Source organism: Chinchilla lanigera, unplaced genomic scaffold, assembly GCF_000276665.1.
Source record: "Chinchilla lanigera isolate Chin_1 unplaced genomic scaffold, ChiLan1.0 scaffold00042, whole genome shotgun sequence".
Lineage (NCBI taxonomy): Eukaryota > Metazoa > Chordata > Mammalia > Rodentia > Chinchillidae > Chinchilla > Chinchilla lanigera.
Window position 1 is genome coordinate 19,100,950 of NW_004955443.1, and position 22,583 is coordinate 19,123,532.

Sequence of the window (22,583 nt, forward strand, 5' to 3'; positions counted from 1 at the left end):
GTACTGTAATGATTTTTTAAAAGTTAAACATTTCACTGTATATTTCCATCATACCTCATATACCCTCCAAATGCACACCCTCAGTGGTCCACCTCTAACTGGGCCCCGCCTCCTAAACACACATTCAACTATAAACACCAGTGGATTAATCCACTTCCAAGTGTAGCACCTCCTGATCCAGTCACCTCTCCAGGAGCCTCTTAATCCTGTCAAGCTGACAATTAAGATTAACTGGCACAAGGCCTCCCTATAAAGTACTTCTGGGAAAACACACCAACTTCTATTGGCGTTCAACTAATATTTATTAACCTCTAGGTACTGCGCTGGGTGATTCATCATCACAATAAACAATCATAAGAACAGCTCACGTTTTCTTCCTCCTCAGCCTCAAGAAAAAATTATCAGCAGTATTACTAAAGTGATCTTTCTAAACTCATGTTACTTCTTTGCTTAAAGTCCCCCAATAGCCATGACAGTAAGTTGGCCCACAAGGCCACACCCCTGTGGATGCGCCTGTGTCCAGCAAACTTGTACCGGGTGCCTGAGGTACAGGGGCTGTTCCTCCTCCTTGTATTGTACAGAATTCTTACCCATGGCCCCTTCCCACACAGCCCTCGTTTTATTCTTGTTGCCTTGGCCAGGTTCCTGGGTTTCCTCACCTCCTGGGTCATTCCTCTTCCCCACGCCTCAGGATTCTGGTGGGAAACCACCCTCTCCAGGTAGCCCTTTTTGGTCCAAAGGACTGGACTATCTGCTGCCGGAGCATCTGTACAGAGCCATCACCTTCTGTCCACGTAGTACTGACAATCCGTGTTTATGCCTCCATCTGTCTGTGACCTCTTTGAGAAAAGAAACCATGCCTTAGGGGATAGTGACATAAGACTCAGGCTCTGGGAACTTGTCTGTATTTACATCCCATCTCTGCCACTTTCTACCGGGATAATTCCAGGAAGGTTATTTAGCATTTTGGTGCCTTTTTTCTGCACACACAGGCATGGTACTGACAGGTAAATACCTTCCTGATTTGTTGTGAAGATGAAATGAGTTAAGACACGTAATTAATTAAAACTATTCTTGGTACCTGGAAGGAGAAACAAATGAGAGCTGTTCTTACTATTGTTCACTGTGATGATGATTCACCCAGCACAGCACCTCGGGGCTGACAGATATTAGTTGAATTTTTTTGCTTTGCTCTTTTTAATTTTTTACCTATCTTAATTCTTTTTATTTCTCTTGTCCTTCTGTGCCTCCTCGTCCCTCCATCTCTAGATCTCTTTCCGATTTGCAAAAGATATATCTCTCTGTTTATTATTGTCTTTTATTGTTCATAAAAAATTATAGGCCCTTTGGGTTTCTCATCTAAAAGAAATAATGCAATATTTAAGCTTATGTGTCTGATTTATTTCACTTACCACTGTAATCTCAAGGTGCATCTGTTTTCCTACAAATGTTTTTTTTTAATTTTTTTTATAATGCAATCCTCCATTCCTTCACAGATTCCCAGGAGCTTCTGGTAAAGTGACAGAATTTTCTGTTTAAGGAGAGTTCACCTCTAAAGGGTAGGAGTTCCCCGGGCTCCTTCCCCGCCCCCATGCCTGCCCCCCTGACCTGGGGACAGTTGCAGAAGTAGATGGTGCCAGAGATAAGCTTCTAGCCACCACCCCCTCCGCACTGGGAGCATCTTCTGCCAGAGTAAAAGCTCTTCCCTAACACCCGGCCAAATAGAGACATAATATCTATCAGCTGCTACTACTTCCTCATCTGCCCACATCCTGAGCAAAGCAGATGGGGGAATTTTTCACATACCCAGGGCAGTCCCTGAGGTATAGAGGCAAATTTGAATGCCTAGTTGCCAATCGTGATTCAAAGAAAATGCAGCTGTGAAAAAGCATGCGAATTCCTTGCCATGGAAACAGCCCTTGACTGAGGAAGGGAGTGTCTTCTACAGACCAGAGCCAGCCAAGATCCAGAAATAGTGAATTTGTTTCCGAGCTGCACTTCTGGCTTCCCGTATTAAAGTAAAGAGAGGCTAATCACGTGTGTACCTCATTCTTTACCAGCATGGTGGCTCCATTTCTCAGGGGCTGTCTTCCTCCAGCCATGAGCGGGAAGAGCTGAGAACATCCGGACAACATCTCCTGTAGGAGACCATAGGGCAGCTGCCTTTGGGAGACATGGTGTGTGCAAGGATGGTGTTAGACTAAGAATGTCCAGCACTCCTTCCTTTCCAGATACTTTAGAAAATGTGCCTCATACAATGTCAACAAAAGGATTCAATTATATTGAAAAATACTACATGATAAAACACCCTCACCACCAACAACAACCCGTATCAAAACCGAAGCAAACACAAACAATAACATCCCTTCTCTTGTCACATGATTCAGTGGGTGTCCTGCAGACACACACACAGCCAGGGACAGCCTGGAACTACCTGAAGGGGGGCTTCACAGCCAGCATTACAAGAGGTGGGGCCTTTCCAGTCTCTGTCCTCTACAGGCTGGTGTGCTCCTCACTTCCTCCCAGGTCCTGATATTACACAAATTTGCACATGCCAGCCCTCGACCCTGGCTCAAGACACAGTACCACAACCCTCCCCTGCCCTGGTTGGTGATTTTTTAATTAAAGAAATAAACACATGAAAACCTTGTATTAAGCTTCTACAGATGCTAACAACTCCCCACACATTCTCCAGGTAGGCATTTGAGGAAGCACTGATTCTAGTGATTACAGGCCTAGAGATCGCAGCCCTGGCAGCGGGTGCTTCCTGCTCCTGATCTTAGCTGATTGCACCTGGGAGACCCTTGGCTGGGCAGCTTCTTTCCTTCGAAAATTGACCACTAATGACTTAAGGTTGTCCCATGAGTGGCAGCTCCTGCTGCTGAGGAATTGTTCAATCCCTGCCTTTTCCAAGGATGGGGGCACAAACTCACTTCACTGGGTTCATTGCTTCACTGTCCTTTCTTGCAATCACCTGTCTTCTCCTTCCAGCTAGAATTGGTTTTAGCTAGCAGTCCAAAATTCTCAGCTCATTCATTATTGTAATCCCCACTTGTCAATGAGGACACTGAAGCCAGAGAGATTGAATGGCTTTGTCAGAGGGCACATCATCAGCGGTTGGACTAGAATCTCCAAGTCATTCTTATTCCAACATGGTACACTGCCATTCATAACCCCAGATGGTACCAGGATGAACACAGATGCTTTTCATTTAAAACATCCATCAAGAGTCCATGAAGCCCTAGGCATCCTTCAGGAATACTGTCATGGTCAAGTGACAATCAGTGGGGGCTACTGACATTGATGAGGAGACCACCAAGAGGTTGAGAGAGTCCCATAGGAGACTGCCATGCACTGTCCCTCTTCTGGTGGCGTCCCGTGGCCACCCATGCCTTTCTGGGATGGGAGCTCCCAGGGCACATCCTATCTTTGTCTCTGGAAAAGTCCACCCTGATTTTTAGCCAGGAAAAGATTGTCTACACTGATGAGTTGGCAAAATACACCTCTGGTTATAACAGGATTGTGTCTTAAGATTGCGGGGAGCATTTGGACAGCTTTAAGCTTCCTGCGTCTGTTTGTATTTCTGTCATCCCTACAGCCCACACAAACCTTGTCCAGACCTCAAAGACATAATGTTTAGCTGCTTCACTTTTAGTTCATTAGCCCCCCCTGATATATTAGTAGATTATCAAAAGCAGTCTCACTATGTCATAAAATCTGTTTGGTATTAACTTGATACATGATGTGTTTTTCTCCATCCAGCTAATAGTTTCCCTCCAATCTGGACCAGATGAGCACCCTGGGACTTGCATGAGCTCATGTGTATGTCTGCGAGGAATGCAGGGCCTTGCATCCCACCGGACACATGCAGCATGTGTTTGGTCCAAATGGAAATATCCTTAGGCATGGATGCTTCCATTAGGAGAAAGATAAAGACACAAGATCAGATACGGTGTCTGTAAAGTGTTCATGTCCTGGGGATGCTCTCTGTTTAGGTCACTTTTCAGGGTGTGTGATGACTAGTTTATATAGACTTGTGACAAGCATGAAATCACCTTTATTTGGTGCCTCTTGGGCTCCACATCCCTCCCTGTTCCCGCTGACTGTGCTTCTGCTGCCTTGAGCTCATGGAAGACCATGGTTGTTCCTGCTCGCCTTTTACCGGGTCTACTTTGAGCACCTACTATGTGCCAAGCTTGGAAAAAGAAAAGAATAAGGACAGTTCTTACAAGCTAGACATGGTGGTACTACTCCCAGCACTCAGGAGGCTGAGCTGAGGCAGAAGCATTACAAGTTAAAGTCCAGCCTAGGCTACATGGTGAGTTCAAAGCCAGCCTGGACTACCTAGTAAGATGCTGTTGACCCTGTCTCAAAAAAAAAAAGGAAAAAGTAAACCTTTCTTCTAAGATATGGAAGTGGGACATCTACTTCTACCTCTGGCTGCAATGGACAGAAATGTGAACTGACAATTGTCCTGCAGCTCGATAGACACTATATCTATTGGAGCAGATGAAGGGTTCAAACTAGTCTGGGGGAGAGGGAGCAGGACAAGGAAGTCTCCTGGGAGGGACAGCCCAGGAGTAGAAGCTTGAGGAACACCCAAGAACTTCCTCCTGCCACCAGCACATAGCCCAGTCACCTTTCCATTTCTGGTTCTCCACCATGCCTTTGCCAGGGTTCCTGGCATCAGCAGAAACTGGCTGTCTCGACCAGCACATTCTCCACATGAGATGCACAGCTGTACATGGGAGTTTTCTTAAAGCAGAGACCAGTAATATTGCAGTCAGCCCAATGTCTGCCGCCAGCTCTAGTAGTGGGAGTGCTGCAGGTGGGGTGAGTGGTGCTGCAGAACCAGGATGCAATGTGTGTCTCAGCACAGCCAGCTAGGAATGAACTGGGAAATGTCTCCAATTCTTCTCTTGATTCTCGACTCTTTTTTTTCTTTATTATAGGTGATAAAATTAAACAAATAAGCAGAACACCCAGGAAACAGGGCATTTATGTGCATCAGGGACAGGTGCTGCTGTGGCCAGAGACTTGGTGGCCCCAGAGCAAGCTGGATGTAGTCCCTGTTTCCCCTCTCAGTCAGGCACCCTTGAGAAGGTAGGACCCCTAATTAGGACCCCTAATAAAACCCAGTGACAAATGTCCTTGTATGAGACCATAGAGGACAGAGATACACACAGTGAGGAGAGGCAACCATATGAAGATGGAAGAGAAGATTGGAATGCTGTGGCTACAAGCCAAAGGGTGCTGAGGACCACAGGAGCCCACAAGCCAAGGGGTACTGGAGGAGTGCTGAGTACCACCAGGAGCTGGAAGAGATGAGGAAAGTCTTCCCCTGGAGCCTCCACCCAGATCCCAGCTGATACCTTGACTCCAGGCTTTTGGTTTCTTGAACATGAGAAATATCGTCTGCTGTTTTGAGCCACCAAGTTCATGGTAATTTGTCATGGCAGCTCTAAGAAATTATGACAGATTGATAATGACCAGGAAGTACTGGTGACAATGCAGCAAGGTGTGGAGAGAGGGCTCTGTGTCTGGGAACATTGTAAGAGCAGCATGCAGGCCCCAAAAACAGGGCCCAGCAGCCTTTTCCTCAGAGGCCTCTCAGCATTTCTGCGCCTGTGCCCCTAGGTTGGAGCCGTCTTGACCTTGTAAATGAGTTTGCTAATCCTCCACCTGTTCTCCTTGCTCATATAGCTGTTCTTTCTGTCACACAAGTGCACACCCAGGGAGCAGAAACAGTTGGGAGCTGCTGCCTCTTGATACTGATCTTGCAATAAAAATGGCAAGATGATTAGTCAGCCGGAGAGAAGTCTTCTCCCGATTATAAGGATGACTTCATGCTGTAATCACCTAGTCTGCTGACAGCGGCCAAGTGCTTGTGGTCAGAGAGTCCCCACAACAGGTGAGCCTGTTAGAAAGCACCCCCAGCCTTGCGGTTTCAGCTGCCCTGCAGACCCGCTTACATCGATTCCTGAGGCCCACACAGAATTCACTGCTCCTTGGGTTTGTTACAACCTTCTGAGGTCATACTTCTCTGGAATATGCAAATAAAAGCACACCAGCTTCCAAACCATAAAGACTTCAGGAGGCCTAGGGCTCCTCTAAGGAGAGAAGGCAGTCTTGGGGTCTGCATGTTATCACTCTTCTATCAGAATGGTGTCCTTGACCCCAAAATGGACTCACTCACTCCTTCACTCCAAGACAATGCTAACAAGGTTTTCTGGCTCCCCAGAAAGTTTGGAGGTACTTCAGTACCCGGGGGAGATTTAAGGTCCCGGAGATCACTGCTAACCAAGCCTAGCCCAGTCCTTGGGCCATATCTCCCCCAACCCAACCCTTGAGGTCCCAGCATCTTGCCATGTGTCCTCCCTCCTCTCTGTTCACACAGGGTCCTCCCTGGCTGTGTGAACATCTTGCTATGTGTCCTCCTCCCTGAATGCAGGGGCCCCCACAGCTCTCTCCATCCATACACAGAGAAAGCTCTCCATCCATTAATGTTGGAATGACCCCCACTTTTACTTGGTAGACTTGGAGCTTGAGGCTTTCCTTGTCTAGACCTTCTCCTTCCAGAATGGAATTTCCTTTTGCACAGATAAAAGTCAATTAAGTGCTTTTTCCTACCGGAAAATCTTGGTCCCTACAGACCAATTTGGTTTCCATTTTTAGCAGCACAAAGAATTGGCAGAAGCTTTGAAACAACAATTTCTTTTCAAGGGCTCCAAGTAGCCTAGATCTAATTCTTAAGCACAATTGAAGTCCAAGGGGATTCCCATCCCATCCCTCCATCAAAGGGAGAGCCTTCTCCAAGCCCAAGTGGAGCCTGACAAGGCCTGAGACTTCTACATAGAAGACATATTTCTTCTTTCATTAGTCAGAATTGGTGGCTTTGAACAAGAAGGTTAATTTGTCTAAGTCTCAGACTCCTATCTATAAAATAGGCTTAGGAATAGCTTTTGCATACAGTTATTGTACAAATACTTAAGAAATTTGTGTAGCATAGTGCTTGGCACACAAAAAAATGTTCAATAAAGCCTAGGTTCTAGTCCTTCCTCTCATTACATGATTAAGCAATGGTTTGCTTTGTTGTCTTCCACAAGTATTGAAATGCAATTCTAAAGATTATATAAAGGCATAGAAACTAGTTAACAGAGATACACTGAGCCCTCAGAGGAACCAAAATGCTCTGCCTTACCGAAGTTCTCTTAGCTATGTATTTGTACATGTGTATAATTATTTCTTTGAGATTAATCCCACATGTGGAATTGATGGTCAAGGGGTAAGTGCATCTTTAAGACTATGGCTACACATTACCAGATGGCCCTACAGGAAGTCTTTGCCAGTGAACATATCCCGTGGAGCTGTGTCAAAGAGCCTATTTCTTGGGATCTTAAATTTTTCCTCCAATGTGTTAATTTGCTCGGTGGGAAGCGTTGCCTCATAATTGTAGACAAGGTTAAAGAATTGTTTTTTAAACCTGCAAGACAAAGATTCAACAAGACCAACTCATTTATTTTAAAAATGAAGATTCCCAAGACTCAGAGAGATTAGTGACTTGGCCAGCGCTTCTAATTAGTAGGACAGCCAAAATGTACACGCTAGGTTTCCTAACTCTGGAATTCTTTCCATGACTCCACTCGAGGGAGGGAGAGTTAGCCTGGAGGTGAAACCACTCAGGGCCTACTTAATAACAAAGTGCAACTAGACCAAAGGGGAAAGCGCTCTAGAGGAAAGAAACTAAAAAGAGCCTTCATTACTGTAGAGCTAATCTATCATCCCATAATGAGTAGGCGCACTGTCTGTATTAGCACCACCTACTGGTGAAAACTAAACTTGCACATAATTCCTCTGCAGCTGAAGGCGGGACGGGGGAAACATCATCAGGAGGTCTAGACTAGATTAAATTGTTTTGTTCTAGAAAGAAGTAGGCAGAAAAATAATTAGCAAGGAGTCACTGAACCATGAGCCATTGGGACTTAACCTGTTGCGGTCTCTTGCATTGCTGCTAATAGAGTTCCAATTTCCTGCAGTGGCTAAGTCAGTTTCCTGTTCTTCCTATTGAGTAACTTTATTTTTTTTTTTTTCTAGAACTCAGTTTTGTACTTTAAGCCCATATTCTGGTAGTGGCGGGAAACTCAGTATCTAGTGACATCCGGGCAAGGATCCCTTGCTTTGATTTGTGTGCAGTCATTGCCGATTTTGGTCACTCTAAAATTTCATCCCCTTCCTCCTGGGGTTGCTGCTAAGATCCTGGCAGTCGAGGATTGTTAGGGTGTAGAAACTGAAGTGCTTGAGGTGGGTGAAAGAGAAGCCCGGTGCTCTGGCCCACAGGCATCTGAGCCTGGAGCAAACATGGCCTTAGGCCACTGACATGTGTTTGTGCTGGCTCACAGTGGCTATGTTTCACCTCCTACCAATGTCTCAGTTGATAAAGAGCCCAGCACCTCAAATGGAGCCTCCATCCACCAGCTCCAGGCTCTGCTCAGGCCTGCTGGTCCTTTTTGGCCATTCGTGTACATTTTGGGAGATGGAACAGTGGAAACTTTCAGATGTTCTCCTCTGAGATTTTGGTGGAGGGAGGACGAGGACCTTTCTCAGGACCCTTGGCCAGCTTCACTCTGTTGCCTGCTTCTCCACACCGGCCTGTGTCTACCATAGCGTTTGGCAAATGGTGCCACATAAAAGCCTAGGTCATCAAGATTTTTAGACAAATTGTCAACCCTACCACTGTAGCACACCAGCAGCCATAGACCATAGGTCACTGAGTGGGCAGGGACCTGCTCCAATAAAACTTTATACACAAAACTAGATGGCATAATGAATTTGGCCCTTTGGCAGTAGTTTGATGACCTTGATGCACATCCGTGAGGTCTCCCCTAACTCCAGACATCTCCAAGAGAGCAAGGCATTAGTTACTTCAGGTCTCAACTGTCCTAAACCTGTCTTGGGGGTTTATCAGCCAGTACCTCAGCCCAGAAAGTCACAGAGCAGGCAGCAAGCTGCTTCTTCTTCCCCTTTCCTCTTTCCCTGGCCACAGCCACCGTCCTCTCCTCTCCTCTCCCCTCCCCTCCTCTCCTCTCCCCTCCCCTCCTCTCCTCCCTCTCCCTTCCCCTCCTTTCCCCTCCCCTTTCCCTCCTATTCTTTCATGCTTGTGCGGCGCTTAGCCTTTCAATTCCATCACAAACTGACTCTGTGAGCTCTAATCTCTAATGAGAGACATGTGTCAAGAATTTGACATTTGTTCTGTGACTCTTTGTAATCTTTCCCTGAGAGCAGTGGGTTCCTCAAGTGACTGAAAATAGTGCTCAGTGACGTCCTTTGAGCTTACGTTCCATTCTGGGCCTTCATGGTGTTCACCTCACATTCTGAGGGCAGCTGGGTTTAAAACGTTTCCTGACCAGAGTCTGTTCATCTGCCTTTACCTTATGAGGAACTGAGAAGAATGAGGTTAACGAGATTCTTAGAAAAAACTGCTCCCAGGTCTAGGGATTTAGCTCAGCAGCATAGCGCCTGTCTGGCAAGCGCAAGGTCATGAGTTCGATTCCCGGTACCGGAAAAAAATAAAAAAATTTTTTAAAAAAAGAAAAAACTGCTCCCTCACATGAGCAGATAGGACTGTTGGGGGCGAAATTGTTGAGAGCAAAGCTTTTGAAACAGCAGCTTGGAACCCATTAGGACAGGGAGAGGTAAATTTTTTTAGCAAAGATATAAATTGTAAATATTTTAAGCTTTTGGGACCATATTACACATGTTCTGCGCTATCATGTGAAAGTGGTCCTAGACCATGCATGAATGAAAGAACATGGCTGTGTTGTGATCAAACCTTAGTTGTGACACTGAAATCTGAATTTCCTTAATTTTCACATGATGAAATATCATTTTCCTTTTGATTTTTCCCCAGGCTTTTCAAAGAATAAAAACCACTGTTAGCTTTCAGGCCATACAAAAAGGGGTGGCTAGTTGGATTTGGTCATAGTTTGCTGACCCTTGCATTAGGGGCTTATGAAATCAGTTCAGTGAGGCTGGACTAAGATTTTTTCAAAAAGAGCAATATAATAGAGACTGTAACTACTTGTCAGATCTTTCTTGCATATCTCTGTCTTCCTGAGAAACCACTTTGAAGATACCACCATGTATTACAGCAGCCACTGATATTTTCCTATGAATCTGTCCATAACTCTGTAATGTTTGTATTGTTCCTGTGCTATTTCATAAATGCATGTATGTTTATTACTATGTGTTTCCTACAACAACCATTGAGAATAGTCAATGATTATTCAATTGGTCACTCATGTATAGCTCTATTTATTTTCTTTAGAAACCACTTTGAAGATTCCAAAGTATAGTACAACAACCACTGATAATCGCCTACTACTTTTGTCTGTAACTCACTATTATTTGTCTATTTATTTTCCTGAGAAACTATCTTGTAGATAACAATATGTAAAACAACAATCATTGATAATTTCCTACTACTTTGTCTGTAATTCAGTAAGCCCCCTTATTACTATGTTATCCTTCTTTTACTCTTTAAAATAATAATAATAAAAAAGAGAAATATAGTAGAGTAGAATGAAGAAGATAGAAAAAAGCAGCGTGCACTATACACAGAGGAGGTTTTGTGAAATGCTTATTTCAGTTAATACACATATATATACGTCCATTGGACTGTGACAGAGAATGTATTTCTTGCTGTGGAAAATGGGTGGAAAAATGTGAAAATTGTCAATATGTAGAAATATTCCTTTCAGCATGACACTTTTATCTCTGAAGAGTTATTCATGTATTCATGACACACCCTTAAGATTTGATGTGTTGCCAATAAAAGAGGAGATACTTTAACTTGAAGTTCAGACTTGGTGTAAGTATGTACTGTCAATGTTTAGGAAGTACTTCTACTAAAAAATTATTCACTTTTTGTCTGAAATTCTATTTTAACTGAGTATCTTGTTGTGTCTGCTTTTCTAGGTCAGATAGCCCTATGTGGTTGTCATGGATTGTTTGTATTATTGCTATGTGATCTTAAAACTCAAATAGGGCAGTGCAGTCCAGGTGGGCATTTAAGGGCAAAGCTGGATGTTTTAAAATGCCTCTGTATGCCAGGTTCTGTGTCCTCGCACACTTGCCTAAGCACTAAACCTCTCTATAGCTCTCTAAGCAAAACACAGCTTAGCAGCCTCGTCTTTACAAGAGAGGAAATAGGTGCAACTTGGTCTCAGTTCAGGGTGCTAAGGGATGACACTTGTGACTCTGGTCCCTTGCTAAGCCCCAGCTGCTCAGTGAAGCCACCTGCAGCTCTGGTCCTGGTGGTGCACGGAGAGGGGGAGGGGCAGGCAACACACATTACCCGCTCTGGACACTTGACACAGCAGACAGCTGGGAAGAGTCTGCTTTTTAGGGTCACCCTGCATGCCAGTGATAAAATACCTCCTCCACCTCTGGGCTGCCTTCCTTCTGCTCTTTGATATGCCACTCCTTGGCGCAGTCAGGACTCACTAAGTGTGCTTTTTTTCTTTCTTCCGTCTCCATGTTTTGGTCTTTCTCCCTATGTTGGCGATCAAGCTGGTGGCCAATTCTAATCGATGAGGGCACTCTGCACTGTTGAGTTAAGAAGGACGCCGAAGTCAAGCCTCTGCTCAAAGCAAATGAATGCTCTGCCACAACAGTGGGTAGACACGTCTGTCGCAGGAAGGTAAGAGGTGGTTGCATCGTCCTCCTACAGTTAAACTCTGCAGTCTTCAGTGAGCTAAGAACTGTGCCGAGCAACTGTTAACCATGAGCTCCTCCTTAGACTTTGACAAGGAAAGAAGGGAAGAGGGAAGAAATGTCTGCCTATCACACCAGCCCTGCCCATCCCCCTCCAACAGAGAACAGGGAAGTGACCGGAAGCTCTACACTGTGCACAGGAAACAGGAAGCAGAGACCAGGAGGCCGGGAGTTCGCTGAGGGCCAAAGGCCTGGAGCGCATGAGCATCTCCCTCCCCACAGCCCTCAGTTTTTGCACTCGGCCCAGGACAGCAGAGTGAGGAGAGGTCTCTGCTTGAGTGCACCCCACTGGAAGCTGCCCCAACAAAGGCCATGGGTATACGGCCGCCATCTTTTCTCAGATGGGTGTATGGCCTCAGACAGGGCTGTAAAATAGGCTGAAGGTGAGACTTTCCATTCTTCCATTTCTCCAAAGTAGTTTTTTCTTATACACAAACCATCACCTTCTGTCACACTTGGAAGTAAGTACTTGAGTAACTACTTGGAAGACTTCCTTGGATGTCTTATTTTAAAATTAATTATCCAGCTGTAATTTTTCATCATGTCTGGAACCTTCTTCTTTCTCCTTTGAATTTCATTGTAATTCCAAGTTTAAAGTCAAACCTTTTATAAATAGCTTTTGTGTAGAGAGGGCATTTGGGCAGGTCACATTTTTAGCATGAAAAGTCTCCCAGGTAGACACCTCCACTATTTGTTGGCACCTCGGTGCACCTCTGTCTCCCCACCCTGAAATCGGAGGTACAAAGAAGAAGGTCACAGGCAGGCCTTCAGACAGAGGAGTTGATAAGTTTTAAGAACACATTTTAGGTCTAAAAGAAGGAATGCTCAAAAGTACATGAAGGTATTTGGAGAACTTCTTGGACATTTAATAGCTTTGGCAACACCTTATGTTGTTGAATCCAGGCCTTGTGGGGCTAGAAATGGATTCTAAACTCTGGTCAATTCCCGTAAGGGGCTCAGAGGAGCCACATATTTCACATAGAGGTCAGGATATTAGTCACAATCTGAAGTAGAATCCATGACATTTTGATGTTTCTGGCAAATGTACATTGAAATATTGCAAATTTGATTTTCCTTAACACACCAGAAAGACCAGAGCTTCCAAGGAAATGGGTCTAGACTCTAGTGTGCTATTCTGTGTTATTTTGTCCAAATGATTTGGTGAGTCATTCATACTTTTCCCTATGGATTCAGTGCTATTTTCCATTGTGTCCTTAAACCCAACTTTTAGGCCACTTAGTTGAGACTCTACCAAACTCCCCAGAACCACCTTAATCCCTACTTCAGAAACTGTCTTCCTGCTGAGGCATCCCCAACTTGTCTCTCTCATACTGCCCCTCTTCCCAGGCCAGCCTTCTAGGGCCTCTTTGGATCTCAGGTCAGTCCAGCCATACTGAATTTATCCAATACCCTGTGATTTCTCCCATCTCTGAGCTCCTGTCAGGATCATCATCAACACACAACCTTTACACTTGGTCTTTAATAATCTCCTATAGTTTTTTAGTTTCCTTGAGAGAAACAGTTATATCCTAAGCTCTCTCTGTATTTGCTAAAATGCCTCTCCGATGTTGGGCAAGCTGCATATAACTCTGGATCCATGCATAGTTGAGGAAGTCCTCATTGGGCTTAGAATGGATGCATCTGTATACATGGAACTTCCCTTTATCTTTGTAAGATTTGACCAGAGTTTGCCCCCAGCCTTACCCAATTACAGGAAAAATAGGGTTCAAAGTAGGAAACTAGTTCTGTGAATCCACATTTCCTCTGTTGGGCAATGATCTAGCTGCATGTGGCATAGCATTTGCTGACACATAGCGTACTCACTCTGTTTTTTTTCTTTCCATTCAAGTCACAAGTGGTAAGGGCAGTGTGGTTTCTCTATGACCTTGGGGGAGTCATTTCAGCACCTCCAACTGCAGTTTCCTCTTCTATAATTTTCCAGCTCCAAGCCTTGGTGGTTCTACGGTTTGTGGCTGTCCTAGTCTTCTTAACCAGATTGGTAGGCAAAAAGAAAGACTCTTGTATTTTGTCTTTGTTCTCCGATCTAGCCCTGATATTGATGCATGGAGCTGGAGATGTTAGTGGTCAGTGCTCTGGGCTTTCTCTTTATGCTGATCGTAGGTCCTTGCAGTCTGCTAGTGAAGGCTCAGAGCTCACCTTAAGGTTGGTGGCTTTAGCTTGCCTACCCAATAGCGTCTAGACAGTCTGGTTTGGAGAAAACTCTTCTTCCAATCTTTCTCTTTAGCACTATGTATAACTCTGGCAGTGCAGATCTTCTGCCCAGTTTTTGCAACAAGGGCTAAGTTAATTCTTCTACTGCAGCTTTTGGGAAATTCTAGACATGTTCTAGTGACTAATAAAACAACCAAGAAAGGCTTTATTAAATGAGATTTCTCTTTTTTTCCTGTGGTTGATACAACAGCAAGATTGACTACCACTGCTAGCTGTAATGTATGAATTGCTGCTTTTGTGACATTTGTCTCTGCTGTATCACTTTAGATGCACATCTTGAGGACAGATGTCTTGGCAAAGGCAAGGGCTGATTTCAACTCATCAGAAGTTGCACTTGTATTGCGGGGGGAAGTGGAGGAAACCACTCTATTACTGGGCTTTCAAGTGAATGTTTACATCCCCATAAAGGGCTGAGCTGGTCTGTTCTCTACCACGATTCCTGCAAGAGAGATCTGAAGTCAGGTATAATTAACAAATGTCTGTTCTCTAATTGTTGCTCTGTTTAATAAGTTATTTAAGGCAGAAACTATACTGTGGAATTTTTAAAAGTGGTTGATGGGATGCATCAGACTTGGTCTTCTGAAAGATTTGCAACATTTTTTCCTAAGAAGGCATTGTTTGGTGGAAAGTGACAGTCAGTTTAATGAACTTAAGTAGATTCAGCTTGTGATTTATGTGCTTATATTTCCATGTACATTCAAAGGAGCAATTCTCCCTTGAAATTTACAAAACAATGATGGTATGAAGGGGGAAAAGAAGGAAAGGAAGGGAAAAGAAGTAAGCTGTTCGGTTCAGTAGAACTGAACCCATGTGGGGCCCAGAAATCTTGTAATATTCTGCCTATTAAAAGCTCTTCTTCAAATAAATGTGCACATGCAGAAAAGGAATGGGAAAAAAAGCCATCCATTTTGATTCAACAGCGTGTCAGCCTAATTACATTAGACAATGGTGAGCTCAATAATTCCACTTTTGATCCATTGCTGTGTGAAGTTCATTATTATCTGTTTCAAATTATTGTTCATTTCAAGAGCTGTACGGTGAAAAAGCATGTCAAGACTTTGAAAGAGCACTTGGCTTTCCTGAAAGCTTTGTGAAACATTTCTTTGGAAACATTTCTGCTGAGGCTGCGTGTTGGTTGCGAGTGGGTGTAAGGGGATGGGCGTCTGTATTTCCCCTTTTCAGATCTGTTTGCCTTAAACATGTCTCCATGGAAACAAAGCCCGCTTTTGAGTTGACTTAAAGGTTGCCCATAAGAGGAATGAACAGAAAAATAAAGATAAACTTTTCCTGTAACCCTCAAAAGGCCAGCAGGGCAGGAACCCTAAATTTCTTTGAGCCCCTCTTTAAAACTGATTTTAACTAAGTTTCCTCATTTAACTCAAAGAGCAAAATGGAGACCTTAACTTCTGAACATTTACTCAAATAGTAAGTCACAAACCCAGATTTGAACCGAGTCCTGTCTGATTCTGATGCCCACGTTCTTTCTGTAAAACCACATTGCCAGTCGTTTTTAACCTTCCCTCCCACCTCCCCCAGACATTTTCCGGAACTAAATAAAATGTGCCACCCTTGATGGTATCTTCTTTTGGGTAAATAAAGTGCTAGTGAGGCAAGAGATACAAGAAGAAAGGAAAATAAATTCCCGGCCAACGCCAGCATGAAATCAGAAGCAGTAGCAGCGGCAAGAACAATTGTCCCAGACAGTTCCATAATCCCAGGCACTCTAGGAAAACCTCTTCAGGTGATAGGGGAAAACCTCCCTTTCCCAGGGGTTGGTTCAGTGCCCCTCGGAGAAGACAGGACTATGGCTCAGATCCTGATGCCCCCATCCCTTAGGACTGAGCTGCACATGGGTAACTTCCCCCATCCTCCGATACTGTAAACAGGGTATCCTGATGGACAGGATCTGGTCCCATTGGTTTGCAGCCAATGGCAATAGGCAATGCCACAAAATCCATTTATATCCATGATCTCTGTCTCAACAGATACAAACAAGTATGTAGAAAGACTCGGTGAGGGCTGGGAAAGGCTTGCACTAAGGGGAATGGTTTTGTGGGGAGAGATTGGCTCACAACAACGCCTGAGTGTTCTGGGGAGGTGTGACCCCACTGCATACATGCCTGACATGAGATCTCACCCCATGCAGCAATTCAACACTTTGCCAACAATTTTTTTTATAGAACTCAAGCAACTGATTGCACCTACTGTAATAGAATGTTACACAGAAGGAGCTTCTTCTTCAAGGGTACCCAGTGTCTGGTGTTGAGGTACAAGGATTTTCAGCTCTCATGATAACCACGAAATAGAGACAAAGCTGGAATCCTCAGCTTGGAGTGGCTCCTTTCACAGACCATCAAAGAATGGAGGCAACAAGTACCCACTCTGGGAGCAGCAGAGGTGCAGTACGTGGAAGACGTGGAAATGCTCGGCAGCCCTGAGTTTTCTCAGACGTATCTGGAGAGTGACCCACAGAGCACTGAACTTTGTACAGTCAGGAAAGTAGGGCTTTGGAGCCACAGAAATGTATGTGCATAGGATAGTAAGACCAGACTATGCTCTCTAGGGAGGTCACTGGTGCTTGGCACACAGTAGGACATCAGTAAGTGTGAATTATCTTGATCTCTCGGGGACACGAGCAGATGTTGGCAAAATGTCTCAGGCAGAAGCCTGCATGTGTTGAGCCAAAGAGATCAGCTCTCAGGGACAGTCAGAGAGAAACAGTAGAACCAGAAGAGGCAGGCAAGGTGTACATCTGGAAATTACCTGGGGGGACCCAGGATGACAGAGGCCACCTAGAAAGGCTGGCGGCAGGAAGAGATCCAGAGCGCAGAGACCAAACCAACACATGTGCTCGCTCAGGCCAAGCAGAGATGGGAACCTGATGGTTCTCTTCACTTCCTTTCGCTTTTTATTTCGACATAATTTCAGACTCTCAAAAAAGTTACAAGAATAATAGAAGGAAGCTCCACGTATGCATCCATTCACTTTTCATCTAGATTTCCCCAAATGTTAGCATTGTAAGAGTTTTCTGTACCCTGTAACTACATCCTATATCTATCCTATATCTATTCTCTATCATCTCCATCATATCTGTGTCCTCATCTGTATTATATTTTCTTCTGAACTGTTTGAGACATGATTGTCCTTTAAGTATTTCAGCATGAACTTCCTAAAAACAAGAGCATTCTCTGTACTAGCAAAGTACAGTGATCACATTCAAGAAATTAACATTGATTCAATACTACTATGGAACGGAGAGAACTTACTCAGATTTCACCAACTGTCCAGTGTTGTCCTTTCAAGGGAAAGACAATCCCAGCTCATGCATTGAGTGCCTGGTTACATCTCTTTAGTTTCTGGAAAACTGCAACAGTCCCTTAATGCCTGTCCTTCATGATATTGACATTTTTGAAGAATGCAGTCCAGTTAGTTTTGCAGAATGTTTTTCAACTGGCTTGCCTGATGTTTCTTCATGAGTGGATTCATGTTACACCATTAATAACACAAATGTGATGTGTTGTGTTGGGTAGTGGTCTAGTGCTATTCAGCTACAATCCAGCACCCTGGAAGACTGAGGCAGAAGAATTGCAAGTTGGAGACCAGCCTAGGCAATTCAGCCAGCCCTGTCTCAACACAAAAAAATAAAAAATGGTCTGGGATGTAGCTCAGTGTAAAGACCCTGGGTTCAGTCCCCAGTACTGGAAAAAAAGAAGTGACAATGTGTTCCTCTCAACACCTCAGACCAGGACGCAAATTCTGTCAATTATTCTTGGTGCCTGCTGGGTTCCCCATCATGGGGTTATTACAGTTGTGGTGTCATTAGACTCTGGGGAGTGGATACGCTGACACTACCTCACTAGCCAATTATATCTAAGCTCGCCCCCTCCTCAGCACCCTTGGGTGTCCTCTCCTGAGTCATTATCATTCTCATGGCTGCCGAGTGGCAGAACCAGCCTGTCAGCCTCCTATTCCAGCATCATAAGCAGAGTGTGATGTTCTTCGAATGCCCTCCTCAATGCCATGGCTCATGCACTTCCTCTTCCTTAAAATGTCCTAATACTCCTTGTCCCTCTCCATTTCAAAAGAATTCATTTCAAGACCCCAGTCAAGGTTCATCTCCAGGGGAGACCTCGTCGGTGACTCATCTCAGTCTCCACAAGTATGTTCTTCCCCTCCTCTGCGTCTGCTTTGGTGTTCCTTAGTGTCTGGGTATCCCTTGAGGGCATGACTTTTTCTTACAGTCTGACCAGGGTTGCAACCTTCTGCATAGCATGTTTTTCACACTGTGTTGGGGGACTGCTTTTTAAAATTTTCCAAAATATTGAAGGAGAATTGTGGTCCCAATATGTGGGAGTTGCCACCCAAATCTGGACCCTGCTGCCTAGGGTGCTGAGACAGTTCTGTTGATAGCATAGTGAAATCACCCTGGAAGTTCTAAAACCCTCCACCTCTGCCTTTAACGTGGGCCGGTGACATCTGAGCAGTTGTTTTCTAATGTCTCCTCCCTCTCCCTGTGCTGTTCTACTCCTCATCCCCAGAGAGATGTGTAATGACAGTAGGGTGACAGGTAAAATCCCCGACTGCCTCCATTCCTTGTGACTTTGACAAGATCCCTCTTTGTGACATAATCACCACCAAAGAGACCTGCGACTTCACAGAAGCTTTGAATAGCAGCTTTGAAGGAAGAAGGAGTTTGAGAGACATGAAGAGAACACTGAAATTAAAGAACGTAGCTCCTGACATAATGTTTTAAAGGGATAAGCAGATCTGTGTTTGTTATTTGAATAATTCAGTCAATAACAATCAAATGAATGAAATGACCAACACCCCCCTCTGTCTCCCTTAGTCAAATAGAGCTCTTCACTTGAGATTCCCAATCTGTAATATAAGAGTGCTATTTCTAAGCATGTGTATTTTTCCTTTTTTGTATGTGTTTTGTTTTTTGAGACAGTATCTCACTGTCATTCAGGCTGGCTTTGAACTCACTATATGTAGCCCAGGCTGGCTTTGAACTAGAGGGGATCCTCCTGTTTTACCCTCCCAAGTGCTGGGATTACAGGTGTGCGCCACCCCTCCCACACACACACTGTTTCTTTACTAGGTGTCAGTCACGTTCCATGGTAGGTACTGGGCACAAGAGGTAAAGAAGACTCAGTCCTTGTCCTCAGGGAGCTGATTAGCAGGGTGGGAGGCAGAGACGAGAACTGCAGAGGAGGACAAGAACACTCGGAGAGGCTGGCCCTCCTGCGGGCAGGGGTCCACATATCCAGAGGTCTGACCGAGCCCTGGCGCGACTGACCACAGGGAGAGGCAGGGATCCAGAAGAGGCCGGGCTGGGACACATGGGCCCAGGTCTGGGATGGGTAAGGAACTGGGTCTTAGGGTCACGAAAAGCTGTTTGTTATTCCCGACCAAGAAGGTGATGGCGTCGGACTGTGGTTTCCAGAAGATCTCTGTTATCCAGACAATGTGCGGGAGGGTCAGGGTGGGCTCAGAGGGACCAGTTAGAGGGCTGTGGCCTCGGTCTTGGTTGGAGATGATGTGGCTTAGATTAGGCCTTGGAATCTCTTGCTCTTTTCATCTTTGGGGGGAGCTGCCAACAACCTAACTAATTAAATCCTTGGAGGGACTGTGGGCAGCGTTCCCATTGGCTCAGACGGGGAGACTGTCAGAAGGGGCCCCAAAAACAGTATTCCTGTCCCCGCTCCTAGTGATCAGCAGATACCACAGGCCATATGGAGCCCAGGGGTGTGGGCTGCTGAAGTCAGGGGCTGGGTTTTCCCTTGGCAATGTCCCAAAAGCCACGACCAGCATCTTCTGCCCCTCTACCAATGTGGTTTTCACCCAACAGATCCTGAGAATGACAGGTCTGTCATAGGAAATTAAATCTGAGTTTTGACTTTGAATGTATTGGGAACAACCCAGCATCCAATCCAGCTAAAGTCTTGCCAAATGGGAGCTGAGGGGAAGGCTGGTGAATTAGACTAAATCTTGAATTACAGTATGTTTTAAGGAAAACACAGTGTGACTACTTTGAGGGACAAAGGTGAATCAATTAGGAGTCAGCCATGCAAAATGTTTTTTCTTTCTCTGACAGACTAATGTACAACCACTCGCTAATGCACACTGGCTGCCTCTCTCAGCTGGGAGGCACACTGCTAAAAACAAAGTAAGAAAATAATAATGAAGTAGTCATCATCTATTGAGTTCTCACAATGAAGCAGGCACAGGGCCAAGCATTTCACTTGCATGATAAGATATAATCCTAACAACCACCTTTCCTGAGAGCAGTTCTATAATTAAACTCCTAGAGCTTAAGTAACTTACCCAAGGCTACACAGTCCATACGTACAAGTGTCAAAATGGAAATCCGGATTGCCTGGTATCCAATCTCACATCTACTTACTTCTAGGGATGGAGACAACACTGGGGATTTGGTGAGAGCTACTTCTTCTGTAAATTAAAGGGAATCTGTGGTCGTCCCTCTGCAAATGTCTGTCTCCATTCAGATCCTGGTAGCTCCAGGAAGTGGTGCATAACCCTGAGTGAATCAAGATCACGGCTTCTCCTGGTGAAGGTCATGTGCTTTGTGAGTCTCTTCAGGAAAAGGCTGAGAACCAGAGGTCCAGGAAAGAAACAGTGAAAATGGATCCCTGGGAAGGAGTGGGGTGGCTCTGTCTTCACATACCCGTGTTAGACTTTTAGCCTCTTGTCTCTTCCGCTCTGTGTCCCACAGGCCTTACCTAAGGTACTAGTTTGGTGTCCCCTGGTCCATCTGTGTCAGTCAGTCCTGTGATTCCCTGGTTCTGGAAATGACCCAAGGAATAATCTAAATCTTAGGGTCAGCTTCCCACTACGGGGTGCCAGGCAATGAGGTTTGTTGTTACTCAGAAACCTTCCTATGTGGACAGGAGCAGCCCTTGACTCTTGCCTTCTGATCTGGTCTCCCCAGAGTCAGAAGGGACAGGTCAGGTGGACACTCTCAGTCACCTGGAGATCCCTGCACTGTTCTCTTACTCCCACTATGCAATTCCAGTGCCTTTTGGACCTGCCCTTGTTACGGTTTGGTTCTGAAGTGTCCCCCGAAGGCAAGCTGATGGGCTTTGGGAAGTGACTGGGTCAGGAGGGTGATGACCTCTCCCATGGATTAAGTCAGTGATGGGTTCACAGGCAAGTGGGCTATTAGGAGGGGGTGCCTATTAAGGGGGATGTCATGGGGCTGTGACCTTAAGGACTAGACCTTGTCGATTTCTGGCCACTTCCTCTCTCCATTTTCTCCTCTCTTTCTGTTGCTGGGTCACCATAACATGATCAGTTTTCCTCTGCCACAGTGTCCTGCCTTGCCACAGGCGCAGAGCCACGGAGCCACCCAACCACAGATGGAAGCCTCCGAAACCGTGAGCCAAAACAGACTTTTCCAAAAAAATTGATTTTCTCAGGTACAGTGGCACCTCAGTGCATGAACTTCATTTGTTCTGTGATTTTGGAAAAATGGCCACGTTTGTGTTTACTTAGGAAACATGGCCTCAGTCATGTTTGTCACCACATGAAGAATTTGCAAACAAAAGCAAAAGTTTGACCAAAGCTTCTGTTTGGGAACCAAATTGTTTGCAGATAAAAGCCTTCCTGCCTTGGTAAACCGAGGGAATTTTGTATCTTGTCACCAATGCTGACTCACATGGCCCCCTTTGTACTTCTCCAGCAATCCTCATTCACCCTTGAGCTGGGTTTAGCCACCAGCAGTTCTCGAAATGCCTCCGAGGACCCTGCCACCTCCTTGCCTTTGCCTGTTCTGACTCCACACACTGAGGAGCTCACAGAAGATTTGGGTAATAACAATCGTCCAGTGGCTCCACGTAGAGATTCCAACCCACTCCACAAAGGAAGGGCTCTGAAGCTTCAAAGAAGGATATCTCACACTCTGGCTGTGCACACACACCTGCATTCCCAGCTACTTGGGAGGTTGGAGTGGGAGGGATGCAAGGTAGTGGCCCAGCCTGGGCAATTTAGTAAGACCTTGTCTCAAAATAAAAAGAGAAATTTGGGTGTGGTGGCACACCCCTGTCATCCAAGCCCTCTGAGAGGCTGAAGCAGAAGGACTGCAAGTTCAAGTCCAGCTTGGACAACTTAGCAATGTAGTGAAGGCTGGGCTCAATATGAAGGCCCTGGGTTCAGGTCCCTGTACTGCAAAGAAATAATAAAATAAAATTTGAGAGAAGGGCTGGAGTTTAGCTCAATGGTAGAACACTTACCTCAGTGCCCAAGGCCCTGCTGTTGATCTCCAGGGCCGTAAATGCACAAAGAAGGAAAGAAGAAAGAAAGAAAGGAAGGAAGGAAGGAAGGAAGGAAGGAAGGAAGGAAGGAAGGAAGGAAGGAAGGAAGGGGAAGGGAAGGGAAGGGAGGGAAAGGGAGGGAGGAAGAGAAGGAGGGAGGGGAAAGGAAAGGAAGGGATTTACTGACAGTTTTGGGGTCCACAGATGGGAAGGAGCGCTGAACAGCACTTCTGCTTGGGCTCAGAGAAAGTCCACCACCCTGAGAAAATGTCGCTTCCAGCGCCTCAGAAGGTTACTTAGTGAACT

The 22,583-nt window shown here is 45.3% G+C and overlaps 1 long non-coding RNA gene across 1 annotated transcript; it reads right to left on the reverse strand.

Moving 5' to 3' along the window:
- Window positions 1–670: 670 nt before the first annotated feature.
- On the reverse strand, window positions 671–18,753 carry LOC102018234. The gene is made up of 3 exons (XR_262213.2): window positions 18,453–18,753; window positions 17,271–17,575; window positions 671–839 (listed from the first exon to the last, which is right to left on the reverse strand). It is a non-coding gene; the product is annotated as an uncharacterized LOC102018234 (long non-coding RNA).
- Between the last annotated feature and the right edge of the window lie 3,830 nt (window positions 18,754–22,583).